The sequence below is a fragment of the Eupeodes corollae genome, chromosome 1 (assembly GCF_945859685.1).
Source record: "Eupeodes corollae chromosome 1, idEupCoro1.1, whole genome shotgun sequence".
Classification (NCBI taxonomy): Eukaryota; Metazoa; Arthropoda; class Insecta; order Diptera; family Syrphidae; genus Eupeodes; species Eupeodes corollae.
The window spans coordinates 157236661-157250924 of NC_079147.1; the positions used below are offsets into that span (position 1 = coordinate 157236661).

At 30.9% G+C, this 14264-nt stretch overlaps 1 protein-coding gene across 4 annotated transcripts in view; it reads right to left on the minus strand.

The window, feature by feature from the left end:
• Window positions 1–12642, minus strand: part of LOC129942367 (calcium/calmodulin-dependent protein kinase kinase 1) — a 141529-nt gene extending 128887 nt beyond the window's left edge. For 2 of the 4 annotated variants that reach the window (XM_056051299.1, XM_056051292.1), the window contains exon 1: window positions 11509–12642. The gene's annotated coding sequence lies outside the window, so the exon portion shown is untranslated. The remainder of the gene's footprint in view (window positions 1–11508) is intronic. The other 2 variants (XM_056051275.1, XM_056051267.1) reach the window with 2 other exon arrangements.
• Window positions 12643–14264: the final 1622 nt, after the last annotated feature.

A 14264-nucleotide genomic window follows, 5' to 3' on the forward strand; every position in this document is an offset into this window, starting at 1 on the left:
AGTGCTAAAAAATTCAAAACATCTTCGTTTTGACCAAGGTTGCAAAGGGAGCACACAGGGTTTAAGTCTGTTCTATGTGGTCTATAATTCAAATCGAGCATTTCCGTTCTTATCTTGAAGATCAAGCTCATTTCAGAAACTGTAAACTCTTCTCTAAAATAGTTTCTTTCACCAAGTTTCAGATTAGGTTGTCTGTATATATTCCTCGATGTTGATGCAGTCCTTCTCGCAACACAAAGCCTATACATCGAGTCATCTATAACAGAGATACATTCATATAATGCATTTCTTATTGCTTCCACATTGTCCACTGGCAATGATATTGAAAGGTTATGTGCTACAGCAAGATCATACCAATTTTTGACCGGACTATATCCACAACTAAAACAAATTTTAAGGAGTTTTTTTGCAAGTTTTGGTCAGATCGCTTCATAACTCTGATCATAAAATCGGCGTTAGCCTTTAAGTTTTTCAAGAAAATTTGAGGTAAGCCTGTCTTTAGGTGGATAGCATAATTAGGAGTGTTAATAGATAACCTAAAAATTCGCTTGAAAAAATACCTCTGTATATTTTCCATTTCCTCCAACTGTTCGAAACCATATACTTCATTACTTTAAATAATATGTGTTTTATTTTTTTTTTTCTAAAAAAACAACCTCTTTATAAATACTTAGTAATCCAGTCCCAACTTTCCAGATTAAATTGACCTTAGTAAACATAGCTGTTATCTGAACATAAGCGTACAAAATTTAGTCAACACAGTTTGATCCTTTAAAAACTTCTCATTGATTTATGTTTAGAGTAAACTAATTTTGGTATAATTCGCTACTGAAATCTGCGCTTCAACCGTTCCCTTGTGCATTTTCTGGCAGAGAATGGACCTCCAATTTTATGTTCAAACCACAAAAAAATACCTTGTTGGTAATTCCAAGTTACTCTACCTATAGTTAAAAGAAAAATGTTTTAAAGGTTGGTCTTGAACACTGATTTCAGCAAGTAAATAAAGTTTCAGGGTTCTAGAAATATTGAAATGTACAACGATTTTGTTGTCAGGTTTACACAGAATCTAATGTGAATGAATTTTGATTTGAAGTTTTTCTAACTTTCAATTTTCTTTTTAGTATCAAATAAGTGTACTTAAACGAGCACTGGTACTCCTGACATTCAAGTATAAAGTATAAAGCTTTTTTTGAATTATCAACATCATGTGCTAGGTACCAGGTAACTTGACAGTTAAAATTTTATGTTAAGTAGTGGAACCTTTTTTACATTACATACATTTTATGGAATTACCTCTAAAAAACAATTGATAAAATTCTTTAAAACATTCACGACTTTTTTCGCGATATTGTACAGTTTTGTTTGGTTAAAGCTTCTGCTAGTATTAAACTTTAATATTTGAAATTCAAAATATTTAAATATATGACAGTTGAACGACATCAAAAACTATTTTAAAAATACACCAATAACACTCGTATATTAAATCACTGCTGTCAACAGTGTAGCACCACTTTGACTTCTTCTGCTATTAATTAACTGTATTAAAGTTAATAATAGGGGTGGTTTTCCTCAAAATTTCATTACTAATAATTAAATTTGGGCAGTGGGCTATAAGGCTTTTGGAATGCGACTAATTTCAATTGGTTTCAAAAAGTCTAAAAACGCCAAAAAAGTAACGTCTGCAGGATAATTGTGGCCACTTAGACGTCTGTCATATACATATTAGGAATCTTTCAAAACCATATTTAAAATGGGAGAGTCTAAGGCGTCAAGAAATAATGCATTTGAAGTGTTTTTTCTCACTATTTTAGTACTTTTGATTTTTTTATAATTTACAGGCACGCAAATGCCGTAAAAATTTGTCTGCTCAAGCACAAGATTTAAGAAGTGATACCGGTGCACATTGGTCTTAAAATTTTGAATCTTAAAACAGAGTTGGGTGAACCATTCCACATTCTTGATGTACGGTTAAAAAAAGAATCTCTATACTTGACAGTACATCCGAAATTAATCTCAAGGGCAAATTGATGAGCATTCCTGAAAGTGCGAGTATTACAGCTGAATTGTTTTAGAAGGGGAGGGGGGGTGGAAGCAACTTGCATGGAATTTAATGAAATTATTATACGCTTGCACATCAGAAAGACAAGGATGTGATTCTAGAAAAGAATATGAAAAGCTGAGTGTACTATCGTCAGAGAAATAGTTTAATTGATTCGAAGTTTCAGATAAGAGATTGTTTATGAAATAAGAAATGGAGTTGGAGAAAAAACGGAGCCCTGAGGAACACCAGCATTTATTGTATGTATGTATTTCGGACTTAAAACTAGCCCTCAGCTCTCGGTCTAATAGTTACGTCAGAAAAAAATGTGACAGTTTCTGTAGTAAATTGTTCGTTTTGTCTAAATTGATTAATTTTCTGTTAGAAAATACAAAATTTAGAGTCATAAATATTTCTTTTTTAAGTTCTACATAATGTATTTCCATATTCATAGTGGACCAGTGATCAAATTGGAAATTAAAGACTTTGGATATCACTTTATTTGTATACCCGTGACCGTAGTGCGTAGGACTGTCATGCCAGAGGTCTAGGGTTTAAACCCTACCTGTGGCATTTAAAGTTTTTTTTCCATGGTCACTGTCTCTTGCGAGGAATTGAAAAATCCTTCAAGAGTAATTCTTGCCATGAAGAGTGCTTACTCAAATTAGCCGTTGGGATTCGGCTTTCAAACTGTACGTTCCCTCAATCCCTGACAAGAATGGTCACACACAGAAATGGTTGATAGTTAAAAGTCACTTGGCCTCAATCCTCAAAGGACTGTTGTGCCACTTAATTTATTTACTTTTATATTACTTTATTAACAATTTTTAAGAATATGAGGGTTTTCCAATAAGAGGTTACTTTTTTGTATTGGCAAAAACGAGTATTTTTTAAGAGAAATTAATAATTGTTTATTTTATTGTATGACGTTAAACAGTAGGAATCATGTTTTATTCAAACAATTTTCCATGACTTATTGGACTCAAAGACAAAAATGTATAAATGCGTAAAATCACAAGATCTCGATGGTAAGTTGTGAACAACCCTTTAAGAGCTAACGAGGCCATGAAACTTTTCTTGAAAAATTACTATTGTTTCGTTTTTTGTATGGCACAATTTCATACCCTCTCATTTCATTTTTATTGTTGAAATTTGTAGTTGTCAAAGTCAAATGTCAAAAGGTGTAAGCTACAAAAATAACATATGTCCACATATGTGGAAATAAAAAGAAACATCTTTTTAGAAAAAGAACACTTATTCAGTATTTCAATTACACATAGTTAGGTACTTCATGTATTATATCTATGTATTGACAATGGGATGGAAAAAAACAAATACAAATTTTGTATTAGGTACTCTTAAATTATAAAAAAAATGTAATTAACTGGAGAGGAAAACAAGCCCTAACAAAAAACTAAACCGAAACAAAATTCAATGAAAATAGTAACTGATATGCTTCTCAAGATAAAGAAATATATGCTAAAACCTTCTCTGTCTTGACTATTAATCAAATATTCAACAAAATGAAAGATTTCAGATATCAGGAATCGATACAAATTTTATAAATAAAACATTATTTTGGAAGGAAAAATAAATTGAAAATCTCATTTATTATACAACCCAAAGTCAAGTACTACTCAAACTAAAAGAAGTGAGAACTTAAATACCTGAAGAATGTAGTTTTTCAGACTTCAGAAATCGCATAATTACTATGTATCTTCTGGTTGATCTCATATTGCACTTCTATAAGAAAACAGTTTAAGAAAAATGTATCTAGATCCACGGCTACTGTTCACAATTTGAAGCATACTAATTTGCTTCTAAATTTATCACAATAAAATACAATACTTCAACCAACGAAGCTGGCTTCATTATTCATAAGATCTTTGAACTTTTTATTCTTCCGTTTGTGATTTTACTTTCATTTTTATTTTATATGTAGGTATTTGCTTTGTATAAGTAGTTTCTTAACACCGGATTTGAGAACTTATGCTTAAAGGTGAGATAGATAAATGAGAGCATAGAGCCTCGAATTTGTGGGAGTATAAAAAGTTTGAAATAAAATAAACGTAACTTTCTTTAAAGTTTGTGACGTAAAATTAAATTAAGTGGTCACGGTAATACTTTTCTAGGTTAAAATGATTTTTTGATCTTAAAAGATAGTGTATTTATTATATCACAAATAATTGCTTTACCTTTGAAATTTTTAATAATTAGTGAATTTTAAATCAATTATAGACCAAACTTAAGATTTTAAATAATATTTGGTTTTCACCACCTCAGGGCTTCATTTATTATATGGAAACATTAGTAAAAAGTATTTTTTCTTGGCCATATGATTGCGTTTTACTTCTTCTTAAAAACCGCACGTTTAAACAAATTCTCCTTATAACATTTGAACTTAATTTTGTAATTTGTTAAAAAAAACATAAGAGAATGGTGCAGAAAAATAAAACATATTTTATATAGACCAATTTTTTGGGATATAAAAGGATTTCCGAAAACTTCAAAAACAAAATTATCACTTAAAAATCTAGTTAAGCTCTCAAAAATATTGTAGGTCGATTCAGAAAACAGTAAGGCAGAATTCAAAATCTGTCACAAGGGTCTCAGGTTGTGTTATTGGCAACGAAAAATTCTGTAGACCCGTTCACTAGTACATTGACGCTTTTGGGGCACAATGGCTCCTTTTTGGGGCTGTCGGGCATGGCAATGACTATAACTCAACATAAAAAGGGCAGAATTTAATATCGAATCAACGTATAATTTGTAATGTAATTCTAAAAAATACGATAATTAAGTTGACAGATTGTTTTTTTTTTAAGTAAATAATTTAATTTTAAAATATATACTGGTAAGTTGTATTGGCTATTATATGTTTTATATTAATTGTTATAAGAACAATAGATTTTAAAAGAACAATTTGCAATGCATTGACATAGAGGCAAGGAAAGGACAAAAACACAACAAAAATCCACATACGAGTATAACGACGATTTCATAAAATCGCTATACCTATCTTTTAATTTATGCTTACCATTGTTGTTTGTAGTTTAAATAAAATCGGAAGTTTCAAATAATATTAATTCATGAAATTTAATTATTTAAATCGAGGCAGCTATTAACCCTGTGTGTGCCTTAAATGCCCCAACTGGCTATTTATTTGGACGAATTTTTACTAGAAGTAATGGTGTAAGTTTGATCACAGCTGGGAATAAGGTCATGTTTACCAAAAATAGACGATAACTCTTTAAAAGTTTTCTATATAATCAAATTTGATTCAGAAGTAAGGTGCTTTAAGAGTTTGATCTGATGAATTAAGACGATGTTAACACATTTAAAAACCTTTTAAAGGAAATCAATTGTTCTTAAAAAAAAAATGTATCTTTAAAAACTGTGTAATTCCTTTTGTTTATTGATTCTTATAAAACATTTACAGGGGTTTTCTGGTAAATGTTTAATCACTTTCTTAGGACAATAATTATAACTGAAGATAGTCAATGTTTTATGCATTGACATTGGAAAAATTCGTGGTTTTTGTTGACCGTTTACGTTGACTTTATAATTTTAGGTTAAGTGAAATTCATTAAACCGATATATGTAAGTAATTTGTTCTATTTGATTCTCATTTCATTTCAAATAGACTTTCTTAATAAGCCTCTATGATGAAAAATTAAACGTTAAATATTAAAAATTGTTGGTTTAATATTTATATTAACTTCTGCAAACACTTAAGCCAGCCATCGAAAATGAAGAACAAACATTTTATATACAATACAAATTGCGTATACGCCCAAGTACACCGCCGTCATTTATTTTTCTCAATTTAATACAATATGTATATAATATAGAAAGAAACTATATAAAGCAAACAATTCAATAACCACTTCATTGAAGTATATAACCAAAAACATTTTTAAAAGAATTTAATAAAGCAATATCAATTAAGTGTTTATAAAAACAACGACTTTTAGTTTAATTAGAACAACATTTTTATTGGATTTTAGTTAAGCAAAAACAAAATAAAATTTAACTATTCCTTTCTAAAATGGGAAAGGGACTGCTTTGAGTATGATTTGCTCATTTTAAATAAAAATTGCATTATAGAGATTTAAAATGTGTCAAATTCTTCCAACTAGAACCTCCTTCTCCGCTAGGAACCTTTAAATTTACCTCCAACAAAGAAAAACTTGAGAAAACGTAAAATATTCGGATTTCCTGTAAAATTAAACAATGTGCAGAGCATCTTCGTTTATGGTTAAAGTTGGGAGTATATTTGGTTAGCTTTGTGGAGGAGAGGTATCCCAGAGAAACTAATTGCTATTGTTAAAGCAGCATATGATGGTTCCAAGTGTCACGTTCTGCACGATGGTAGGTTGTCAGATGATTTTGAAATCCGAATCGTAGTCAGACAGGGCTGTATTCTGTTTTTGTTGATAAACTGCGCTCAGCTCTGTCACATCCTATTTAAAGCACTTGGATTACGCGGATGATGTTTGCTTACTCTCTCATAGGATCATGGGTCTTCATCAAATGACAACAAGTGTGGAGAGAAGCAGAAGTTGTGGGACTGAAAATTAATTCCGGCAAAACAAAAATGATCAGCCCGGAACCCGACCATCCTCTCAATTAAATATTTTATCGCAACCTGTGGAAAAAGGTGAAGAGCTTTCAATACCTTGGAGGAAACGTTCCCATCGAAGGTGGAACCGAACAAGACGGCATATGCTGCATCGGCAAAGCAAAAGCGGCATTCGGTATGCTGTCAAAAATTTGGAGGAATAACACTATCAGCTTAAGAGCAAAGCTACGACTGTTTCGCACAAATGTCGAATCTGTGCTTCTTTATGGAAGGTTACTTCAGCTATAACAAAAAAAACTGCAAACCTTCGTAAATAGATGTATTCGTAACATCCTAAGGATTCAAAGAGGTCCTTCATAGTAGGGCAGGTCAGGAACCTATAGAATCTCTAATACGAAGACGTAAGTGGCAATGGATTGGACATACGCTTCGAAAAGGTAACGACTGCATTGCAGACCAAGCAATGCAGTCGAATCCGCCCACACAAGAAGGAAGAAGAGCTGGACGAACAAGAAGCTCATGGCACAGGACAGTCGAGGCGGAATCAGCGTCATATCTCCGGAAATCGTATCCAATTTTGCGTAGGCGTAGTAGAGGCCCTTTGCCCCTTAAGGTAAGGGGTTCCTAACGGACTTAACAGGTCTGAGGACCTAAGTAAGTAAGTAAAGATCCCAGTATTACTTGAGCTAGTTGATTTAAAAGGATTCGGAATTATCAGTTACTTAGGTTGTCATCATTGGGCAAAACTTAAGCACTAATATCTTCAAAGAGAACCCCACCTCGTATACGGTTTTCGATATTTTTAATGAAGAGTGCAAAAATAAGTACATTTAAAACACATCCTTGAAAAACTCCTGTTTCACATTTAAAATCTCTTGATTCCATTCTGTATAAAAGCTTCCAAATCAAACAACAAAAAGAGGCTGGGATGCGACCCACACTGACAACTTCCCATCCTGTCTGTCGATTTGACTTGCTTAAAAGTTTGTCTATATGTACTCGTATCATTTTTACCAAATTTGCGCACTATTTTTTGTAGATTTTATGTTTTATGAACAAAACGGACTGTTGGATTTTTATATAAAAATTACTGAATATCGAAAACAATTTTTTCTGTAGAATAAAATAAGTTTGAAGCCAATATTTTTAATTTTTGAAAAGCTATTTGAGTCGAAAGTAAATTTTTACCAAGTTTTAGTATTGTTTTCTTAGAGTTTTATTTTTTGTAAAAAAAACCGTCAATTCGATTTTTTTCAAAATTTTGTCGAATGTTGAAAACAATATTTCTTATGAGATAAAATTAGTTTGAAGCCAATATTTCAAAATTTTGAAAAGATATTTGAGTCAAAAATCAATTTTTACCAAATTTTGTTTAGGTTTTTAATTTTTTGTACAAAAACTGTAAATTCGATTTTTTTTTTTAAATTTTACTGAATGTTAACAACAATATTTTTTTAAAGATAAAATTAGTTTGAAGTCAATATCTACAATTTTTGAAAAGATATTTGGGTCGAAAATCATTTTTACCAACTTTCATACATTTTTTTTAGGTTTATATTTTTTGTAAAAAAAAAACTATAGATTCGATTTTTCTCAAATTTTTTTCTAATGTTGAAAACAATATTTATTATGAGTAAAAATTAGTAAAAATCTATTATCTCAAAGTTTTAAAAAGATATTTGAGTCGAAATTCAATTTTTACGAACTTTTATTATTTTTTTTTAGGTTTTTTGTTTTGGTAAAAAACCTGCCAATTGGATTTTTCTCAAAATTTTATCAGATGTCAAAAACATTATTTTTCGTTACACAAAATTGTTTTGGAGATTTATAAAAAAACCGTTAATTGGATTTTTTCAAAAAATATACTTCTTTGAAATCACGTTACAATATAGTATATAAAATTTAATTCAAGTCTCTAGCGTTTTTGGTTCTTAAGATATTTAGGGTTAACCAAAATGTTCACCTTTTTTTCAAACTGCTATAGTAAAAAAACACCCACGAAATTTTCTTGAGAGCCCTTTCTGCATCTTTCTGCCTTATTATCTGTATAACAAAATTTATTTGAAATCGACATATCTTCTGGTTCTTGAGCTATGGACGACGAAAAAACCTCGCGAACGTACGGACGTACGAACGTACGTAAACACGCACGCGCAGACATCTTTCTAAAAATCTTTTATTTCGACTCTAGGGACCTTGAAACGTCGAGAAATGTCAAAATTTTCAATTTGACAAATCGGACCCATTACAATAACATCCTATGGGAAGTTAAAAATGCCATTTTGTCAATAAAACGTCGCATTATGAATTTAAATAAAATCGCAGTGCAAAATAAAACAATTTTTTTTCTGAATGTTCTGAATTCAAATTTTGCCAGTACAATTTTTCTATCACTTGAGGTTTTTAAATATGCCCTTTAAAGAGAAGCATTAACTGGGTTTTTAAAACTCAACAAAAACTCTTTTGGTGGCAGCAGTTAAGTCATTACCTTGACTTTTTTTAAACCTTTTGACTTCCATAATCACTTTGACTTTTAAAACAAAAGTTAATTGAATTTAAAAAGTAATGTCTTAAAGTCAATTTAAAAACTCAATTAACTTAAACTTAACTTTATAAATTCTTTAAATTTAATTAAATACAATCCAATTTTGAAAGTCAGTAAACTTTGGTTCTTTAAAATTGTACACCATCAAATTCCTTACGTCAAAAAGGTTTTAGTCAAAAGTTAAATTTGAGTTTAATGCCTTTACTTTCAAAATTGACTTTTAAGTGACTTAAAAAAATGTAAAGAGTCAAAGAGACAAACATACATACATCGAAACTAACTTCGAATGAAAATAATAAAAATTACTTTTAAATTTAATGTAAAAAGTTAAAGCAAAATCAGAAGTTTTAACACTTAGAAAAGTCAGTAATAGACTTTAGTATTTCCAATTCTATACCTTAACAATACATTTTATGATGATTTTACAAGGAACAAATCTTCGCCTCTTAGATACAGTTACAATAATTGTAGTATCTTATAGATTCTTCATTTTTCTCTCAATTTGTAATAATCATACTAAATATAAGTAACAAAATTCGTATGATATAAAGAAAGTTTGAATTCAATAGTTGTTTTTTTTCTCAAGACACTTGAGCCGAAAATCAATTTTAACAAGTCATTTTGTTTGTTGCAGGTTTTCGTTTTTGTTTGTTAAAAACATTGCCAATCAAATTTTCCCATATTTAGTATCATATCACATTATATTATATTCAATTTTATTCAAGTCACTAGCGTTATTTGTTCGTTAGATAATTAGGGTCAACCAAAAGATTAACTTTTTTTAAAATTGCTCTACTAAAAAAAACCGCCAAATTTTTTTAAAAGACCTTTTTTTTATCTGTGTAACAACATTTATTTGAAGTCAATATCTTTACTGGTTGTTGAGATATGGACAACGAAAAATGGTATCCCGAACGTACGGAATTACGGACGACAAATCGGAGCAACAGTCCATTGAAAACTATCCAACCATTCCTATATGCGAGTACTGTTGGCAGTGATGAAGGGGACCTTCAGTTTAAAGCTGAAACCGAATTTGAGAAAACATTTATAATTAATTACTTTTGGAGGATTTGTAAATTCCTCGCGAAAGTATTTCAGGCAGTACCCGTGAAGGGATTGAACCCAAGATATCTTGAATGAAAGTCCAACGCGCTAGCCATAATGCCATTTCGATATCCTGAACACATATTATTCTTCATTTAATTTTAAAAAGTAATATCTCAAAGAGTGATAGAGTTATTTTGAAGTTTGATTTGAATGTAAACTATCAAAACGGAATAAAAAAGTAAAGTGAATAAAACCTTGTCGAGACTTATGAGTATGACCCATTCATTATATTATACATTTTTTGATTAAAAAAAAGATTACTAATGCTTGTGATTTGTGAATGCTTTAAAAGAACAAACTTGAATATTGAAAAAAATAGGTTAATTATAAATTCTGAAAAAAAAATGTTATCCTCATAAATACAAAAACAAAATTATAGATAGTAAATAAAAACCCCAAATAATCAAGAATTATTTCCAATTTAGCAGAGTTAAAAAGAACCAAGTTTATAATATAGCTATTCAATTAAATTAAATTCTAGTACCCGTGGGTTCGATTCCTGCCTATGCCATCTAAAGTCTTTTTACGGGTACTGCCTTTTGCGAGGAATTAACGAATTCTCCAAGAGCAACTCTTGTCATGAAAAAGTGATTTCTCAAATAAGCAGTTTGGATTCGGCATATAAACTGTAGGTCTCCTCCATTTCTGACAACATTACTCGCACACAGGAATGGTTGAGAGTTGTAATACACTTGGCCCTAGTTCCCAACGGACTGTTGCGCCACCCAATTTATTTTTTTTTTATTCAATTAAATTGTGGAATATTCTTAAATCAACTTCTTTACAAAATACACAGAGGAATTCACATTCACTACAGTTTCAACAGCTTTTAATAAAAAAAAAAACAACACTGAATGCATTATTTCCCCCCAAAAGGTACTGCACATGAAATACGGAATAATATATTTAAATCTTTTGAATTTACAAAAATAAAAACCTTTCCCAATTTATTATTCCTTAAAAAAAACAGCTCAAATCTTCCCTCCCAAAAATAAAAACTGCATAGTGATGCATTGCAGGAAACTCATTAGGAATTCAAATGACGACGCAGCACCACCATACTCGTATACAAGTCAGATTTGTTTAAGAAACCATACGTTAGAATACTGAAATTGATGACAATGCATCTCTCTGTCGTGTAAATTCAAAACCAATACAAGTCTCAATTAAGTTATTCCTCTTTCAAAAGACTTTATTAAATTGTATAAAAATTAAAAAGAGTTTAAAACTTACCTTAATTTAAGACGAGTATAGTAAACAACAAACAGCTTTAACGATAGGAATATTGTTCTTCTCAGAGCTCTTCTCTATAAGTTCCTAATCATACTTTGCTTCCTGTTGGATGCCAAATTAGTAGATCTTTCAAAAACACAACTCAAACATCATTAATTTAAAAATACGCTCAAAAACCCCTCCTCGCAAAATGATGATGGGTTCGAAAGCGAATGCGAATTAAACTTATGTATTTTTGTAATTTTTTGATCCTGTTTTTGTTTTTATTTAAAAATCATTTAAAAAACACGCTTGAAAATATACACTCCTCTCTTCTCTCTCTGGAAGCACAAAATACAAATATTTACATTCGACCCTTCACAACACCACCGCGCCGCTGTTCCAAACGCGCGCACTCCTCACTACTCGCTCGTATGTGTACATATATCTTTATTCACAAAGCTGATGGAATCCCTAAATCTCTAAGGCGCACATACACAAACACAATGGAAGGATGAATATTTTGTATAGGTTAGGGTTGGGATAGGGATGTCCTTTCATTTGTTTTCTTCCTTAAGGACACGAATATGTTATTAAACTGGGAGCATGCAACACAAGACACTATAGCAGAGGCTGCTACACGTTAAGAGGGAATAATGCCTGACGGTGTTTTCCGAATTAAATCAATACAATACACAATATCATTGCAAACTCTATCGGAAGCAATTTAGAAGCTCCTACAATATAAACACAGACGAACGGAGACGACAAAAAGGTAGGTTCCTTTTTTCTTTTTGTTAAAGTTATATAGGTGAAGGAGAGGTCGAAGGATTAAAATATATAAATTTAATAGATTTCAAAATTAATTAAGACAAGAATTAAATATTTTGTTTTGTTATGTGGTACAAGATTGTGTTTAAAGAGGGTTTGTTTTTGTTTTGTATTCTTAATTGATTCTCAAGATTATAAGAGAAAGTTCAAAGAAATCCCGGATTTTTCAAGACCTAAGCAAAAAAAAATAAAAAAAATTGAAGACAAAAACAACAACAACAACAAATAACAAAAACTTCACTTATCACAACAATATAAAAATTCTCTATCTCTGAACACAAGAGTCCATCGAGAGAATGCGGAGCAAAACCCACCGAGCACCGTACAACTGTGGTCTCTGAAGCTGCTGCTGATAATAATATACTCCATCGAAATACAAATAAAAATAAAATGATAGAAAGCAGAGCTGTCTCTTTCAGTACGAAGAAGCATAATTGTAGTCACAAAATACTTTTAAGCTTTTCAAAACTGTGCTCATTTAAGAACATATTTTCTTTTAAGAAATACGTCAATGCTTTCTAATATTGTAAGATACAATGAATCGTGTGAGTAAAAAAAAGGTTAAGCTAAAACTTGGATTTTTAAGTGAAAGCTAAGTTTTTTGTCAGTAGTACCCGTGGCATGATGGTTAGTGCGTTGGACTGTCATGCCAGAGGTCTTGGGTTCGATCTCTGCCTATGCCAATTAAAGTCTTTTCACGGGTACTGCCTCTTGCGAGGAATTCTCCAAGAGTAACTCTTGTCATGAAAAAGTGCTTTCTTAAACTAGCCGTTCGGATTCAGCATATAAACTGTAGGTCCCTCCATTCCTGACAACAATACTCGTTGTAAGTCACTAGGCCCTAGTTCTCAACTGACTGTTGCACCAACCAATTTATTTATTTAAATGTTTTGTCATTAAGAATAAGCTTTGGGAGAGATGCCTGTGTATGCGTGTGTACGTACGTAAATACGTATGTAGGTACGTCCATAGCTCAAGAACCAGTAGAAATATCAACATCAAACAAATTTTGTTATACACATAATAACGCAGAAAGGGCTTTAAAAAATGAGTTTGTGGTTTTTTACCATAGCAATTTCAAATTTTGGTTACCCCAATATATCTCACGAACCAATAACGGTTGAGACTTGAATTAAATCTTATATTATATATTGTAATGCGATACCAAACAAATTATAAATCAAAAAAGTAAAAAAAAATATTTGTCATCTCAAAAATTTTATAAACAAAAAATGATTTAATCTCCAAAACAATTTCGTGCATCGAAAAATAACGTTTTTGATATCTGGTAAAATCTTCTGAAAAATCGAATTGACAATTTTTGTATAAAAAATAAAAAAAATAAAAAACATATTACTCGAAGTTGGCAAAAATTGATTTCCGACTCAAATACCTTTTCAAAAATTAAAAATATTGGCTTTAAACCATTCAATTCAGTAAGTTTTTTCATAAAAAATTAAAATCAACACATCTACGCTCCTGAACAATAGAAGATATTTACTTCAAATTAGTTTCATTCATCTAATTTGTATTTGTTTTTATATTAAATGCTGGAACATAATATGAAACGGAAATCCAGGTTTATTGCAATCGGGTCGCACAAATTCATCAAGTTTTAACCAATTGAGGAATCACGGGGGGCCATATGAGCCACAAAGCTCATAGTGTTTAGTTCTATGAGCAAAGATTTTAATTACAGATTTTTTAGTAATGTAACGATATTCACAAAAAAGAGGTTTCCCTATCAAAAGCAACTAAAATATTTGTAATAATCCCAAAATGTCCTTTACCGACTCATTCACATGATTATCCCAAGTCAATAATCTGTTAAAAGTCAAGCCAAAATGTTTTGCACCTTCAACATATTAATTTGAAGCATTGCCCAAAACCATGGAGGGAAAATAGTGAAGATCTAGATTCTTACTCGATATGACTACACATTCATT